A 5,607-nucleotide genomic window follows, 5' to 3' on the forward strand; every position below is an offset into this window, starting at 1 on the left:
CAGTTTGCATGAGGTCAGACATGTTATCACACTCTTGCTCATTTTTCTACTCATCCCAACACCTATCTTACTACTGTACTGAGCCCAAAATCTGGTATGATAGCTCATAACACACAAAAACATGTTAGGGAAGGCAAAAACTTTAATTCAGGTTGGCAGAAAGATACATTCACTCAGTCAGGATTGTTGTTGTTGTTATGTGCCATCGAGTTGCTTGTGACTCATAGCGACCCTATGTACAACAGCCCTAAACCCTGCTCTATCCTGTGCCAATCGCACTGTCTCCGACACTCCCATCCCGATTACACCAGTCACTGAATCAACCCACCTCATAGAGGGCCTTCCCCTCCTGCACTGTCCCTCCACCCTTCCAAGCATGATATCCCTCTCCAAGGACCAGTCTCTCCTCACAACATGTCCAATGTATGTTAGACAGAGCCTCAGAATCCTAGCTTCCAAAATATGCTGTCAGGTGCCTCAGCCTTGAGCCTCACAGCGTTAGGCCAATGTCAAATTCTCAGTCCTGCCAGTTATGGCTCTACCCCCTCCCCGGCTATTCCATATACTTGGGCAAAGTCTCCTAGTTCTCGCTTCATGGGGTAATAGTCCCAAAATCTGCTCCATCCCATGGATGTCAGGTCTCTCGTTCTCTGCTGCAGCTGCCATGGCTGCTGCTCCCACAGGCTCTGGTCTAAATGGAACAAGAAACTCTGGTCCAAAGGAAGCATCATTCTCTCGCATCGTCTTTGCCGGTAGTATAGTTCTCAAAGTCTACTCCTGGATCTGCTCAATTTAATGATGAGACAAGTCAATCCTTTGGATAAACTAACACGCCCTATTGGTATATTTGTCCTCATCCACATGGCAAAGTCAGGCAATGGCTAGGGATTGAACAATTAACTCTTAACCCAATGATCACTTTACTGGTAAACATGGAGTTCACAATAAAAAGTGATACATAATTCTTAAAATATTCTTAATTAGAATCTTAATAGCTCCTCTTTAATTTCCAAATCTATGAAGTATTAGAAAATATCTAAGCTTGTATGACAGAGACTTTTTTAAACAGTAGCTTAAAAAATCTGTATATCTTTTTATCTGTCCATTGATAAAAGGATAATTCACCAAAGAGAGGCAGATCCACTCATAAGTGCCTAGGAACTCAGGTTATTTCTATTTTATTAACTTACTATTTATTAAAATGGTCTTAATTTGTTCACATGGCTGGAGCTAGCTTCCTAGCACAATTGTAACCTTGGTTATACAGCGAACAGTGCAAAAAAAATGGAGAATAAACAGTCTTACTTTTAAAGATGTGGTATTATTATTATACTATTATTTATATTCATATTACCTTGCTAATTACTCACGTGATCGTTCATAAGAAAAGTTTGGGAATGCAGTCTCTACCTAGTGACCATCTACTATGACATGACTAAGACTCTATGTTTAGTGGTAGAAGAGTTATACTACTGTAAAGAATAAGACGAGGATGGAAATTGAGGTGCATATGTTTTGTCATAGTAGATTTTTGTAGTATTCTAAAAAGTTTTAGATCAATGTAGTCCATGTCACTGCCAAATGAACCTAGTATTATTTTCCTTCTAAGTTTGGCATAAATTTCACTTGCCTTGATCATTCTTGATTGTTTACAACTGAAATGAAAGCCTAATTTGGTGGTTTTTCTTTTACATTGTGTTATATCAATAAAATGCATAAAGTAAGTCAAACATAAATTAATAAACTCATTAAACATACAATAGAGATAATGCCATATTCATTAAGAATAAAATTTTAGAAGTGACATCAAACGTTTACTGAAGAGTGATCATGGGTAAGGTGCTTAAGCTTCCTGAGTTTCTGAATGAGTATAATATTTATCTATAGTAAAAGCTTGTACTAAATAATGAAAATAAAACTGTGAGATTGCTATATAACTTGGTGTAGTTTAGTGGTTTGCTTATCCTAAGATCATGAACTCTTTCCAATTTCCCAATATTTAGCATTTTGATATTAGACAGTGTCTTAACCTCTCTAAGATTCATGATTTTTCCACTATAAGTTATAAATAACAATAACACTGAGTTTATAATTAATTCAGTGAACTTTGAATAAAAGCAATATATGTAAGATGCCTACCGAAGCACTTGGTGCATCTTAAGTATTCAGTAAATATTACTACTATAGATTTTCCTTAACTGTGCATTTACCCAGGTCATTGTGATTAAGGCTATGAGTCTTCTTCAAGACTACATCAGATTCAAGCCCTGTGTAAATTAACTTTGCTGCTACAGAAAAAGCAAAAATGAGTAGCACTTATGTTTATATTTATGTTTTTTGTTGTTTGTAACATTAGGTTGGAATGGACCGATAGCTGACCCTCCAGCAGGTTTTCAGAGGCAGTTACTTTCACAGGAGGAGATTGTCCATTCTTCCATGGAGCAGCTGGTGTTATTCGAACCACTAGCTTTCAGGATTGCAGCACAGCTTCTTGACACTAGGCTACCAGAGCTCCCTTCTCTTCAGGGTGTGTGACTTAAAAGTGAAACTCCTTTTTTACTATCAATATCTACATGATTTTTTTTATTATTGTTTTAATTTTTTCTTTCTGTGGTGAAATTACTCATTTTAGAGTAGAAAATGACAACTTCCAAAATTGAATCCCCAGGGGAAATCTAATGGGTATGTTTTTATTTGGTGTCTTTCATAAATAATTTCTACAAATTTAATAAATCTAATTAAACCCATGGAAACTTTCCTACAGAGAGTAATGAGATAGAAAACTGTACAGCCTACACCTAACTATATTCATTGCTCTGTCTCCCTTTTAATTCAGTTATTCAACAAGACTATTTCTTTGTCTTATTTACGGTAATTGAAGCACAAAGAAGATACAAACTTCTGATTGCAAGTAATTGTACATTTTAGGAAACTAAAGTCAGGTATTAGATTAACCAGGTCTCTTTAACTGCTACTGGATCAGGACCTCCTACTAGATGATGCTCCTGTGGGGTTTGGAGGCTTTAATTGTACTGGAAGAGGTTGCTGCCTATCATTCTCCCAAAGAGCCACTGGTGGATCTGAACTGCCAAAACCGTGATGCCTTGGCTTAACAACGCAACTCCCGACAGACTAGGTGCCTGAAGAAGGATGAGCAGTAGGAGAATATGGCCTAGGTGATCAACATGAGGACAGGGTTCATACAGCAGAATTTCATGTGATCAGTGACATATTTATTAAAAATACCTTATTTAGGAAACATAAATGGTGGCTATACACTTAGACCTTCAAATTGTCTTCCTGTCAAACATTCTTCTAGGTGGTATAGCACTGGTCTGTGCGTTGCTGTACAAAGGTAACTCGTGGTTGCTGTGATGCTGAAGCCTGTGACAGTGATGTGCCAATCGTGGTAATGGGCACCCATGGTGGACAGTGTTGGCTGGAGCTTCCCAACTAAATCAAGCCTGGAAGCAGGAGCGGCATCCACTTCTGAAATGGCTTGTCTCCGGAAACTCTATGTACGAACAGTGTTTTGGCTGTTCATTCATAGGGTCGCTATGAGTCATCTACGACTCGACGGCATTAAACAACAACAACAACAAACACTTAGACCTTACTCTGTGAAAAACACAGGAATCGATTTTACTGCATATGCAAAATGAGTTGGAAGATAAGCTCAACACCTGTAGGTTGGAGCAAGGCCAAGTGGCCCACTGTTGAATTGACTATGAATTGTTCCTGTATAAGCTTATATTGATGGAGAAGAAAATGGAAAAAAATGCAGAAGAGGGAAAATATGTTGTTGTATCTATCCCACTTGAATTTATAAAACACCTCAAGAAGTAATTGGATTCACTGAACAATAATGACCAGAGACTGGAGGAGCTGTGTGATGACTTCAAGGGCATCATACCTGAAGAAGGCAAAAGTTCATTACTAAGAGGAAAGAAAATACCAACATGCATGTCAGATGTGGAAGGAATAAACGGTGAAGTAAGAGAGCTGATGAAAATATTTCAAAAGGCAGCCAGAGCAGATAAAACAGAGTTTTATTATAAAATTTGAAAAAAGCTGGAGCGAAAATTCCAAAAGAGAAGAACATGTTAAAGACTTTTCAAGTTGAAAAGATGGAACAACAAATTCAAGACTATCATTGAAATATTGAAAGATTCTATAAGCAAAATACTGAATGATATGGTAAAATATGGAAGGAGAATGGTGGGTGGAGGCCGCTGAGTGAGACTGCAGTCCTCGTAAAATAGGTCTACCTTCCTCTCATTTTCCACTGTCCTCTACTGCTGAGCCCACCAGCATGTCCATGGTGCCCAATGGCTTACAGACCACTTGGCCCCAGGGTGTCAACCAACTAGGCAAATAAATACATGCAGCAAACTAAGCACTTCGCCTGGACATGCACCATCAACCTCTACCAGTTATACTTTGGACACAAAAGAGTCCTTTTATGAGAAGGATAGCTCTGTTACAATAAGGTTTCAATGCATCGGGGAAGAATATGATAACACTAAAATGAGGAGAACCGTAGGAAGTGTTCTCATTATACATGAACACTGCCTATCCAGTGTGCTTACTGCTACAGCTGGGAACAACTTTCTTCAAATTACCTGGTGGTGAACTTATTCCAAGAGAAGGTGAAATTGAAGGACTAAAACACTTAACAACAGAGAAACTAAGTCATCAAGATGGAAGGCTGCATCGCTTAGTGGTAGAGATCAAATTTTGAACCACCTTAGTACTTGTATGTTCCTGCATACATCACAAAGACTAAGGAATATAAGATGTTGTTTCTGGTGCAGCCTCAAGAGAAAGCCTTATTTCCAGTTCCCAAAAATTACAAGCTGGTAGCTGCACCAATTTTCAATTGTATGAAACTGCCCAGGATATGGACCCATCATTTCTAGTCTTCCTCATTTCTTGAGAAGGTTCAATTTTATATACAACTGAGTTCCTGCACAATGGAGAAGTAAAAGTAGCCATCTCTGTGAGTATAGCTAACAGTGTAGATACCATCTCACTCCAGTAGCAGTGGCAAAGTTTAACAGGACAGCAAGTAATAAATGTTGGAGAGGATGTGATGAGATAGGAATTCTTTTATATTGTTGGTGGGATTTTACAATAGTACAACCCTCTGTAAGCATCAGTTTGATGCTTTGCCAAAAGCTGAACATAGAAATTCCATAAGAACCAGCTATTCCATTGCTTGGCATATACCCCAAGAAAATGAGAACTGGGTCTCAATTGGAAACGTGTGCACCAGTGTTCATAGCAACATTATTCACCATCTTAAGAACACGGAAATAGTCCAAATGTCAAACCACAAATGAATGGATTGAGAAAGTGTGCTACATTCATAGAGCGGAATACTACACAGTACTCAGGAGTAATAATTTTGGAAATTACTACCTTACTTCAGAGGGACTGGAGAACAATATGCTGAGTAAACTAACTCATCCTCACAAGGAAAAAAAAACCTGTATAAAGTCATTATTGTAGAATGAGTATGAGGATTTGGGGAGGGGGGAGAAAAGGGTGGGAAGAGGATTGTGTGTTAATCACAGAACTGCACAATTCATTGGATGAGTGGGGAGA

At 38.4% G+C, this 5,607-nt stretch overlaps 1 pseudogene; it reads left to right on the plus strand.

Annotated features, from left to right (window-relative positions):
• Positions 1-4,312: 4,312 nt before the first annotated feature.
• LOC102861966 lies at positions 4,313-4,962 on the plus strand (annotated as a pseudogene).
• Positions 4,963-5,607: the final 645 nt, after the last annotated feature.

Source organism: Elephantulus edwardii, unplaced genomic scaffold (assembly GCF_000299155.1).
Source record: "Elephantulus edwardii isolate Elephantulus edwardi_28Jun2011 unplaced genomic scaffold, EleEdw1.0 scaffold00029, whole genome shotgun sequence".
Classification (NCBI taxonomy): Eukaryota; Metazoa; Chordata; class Mammalia; order Macroscelidea; family Macroscelididae; genus Elephantulus; species Elephantulus edwardii.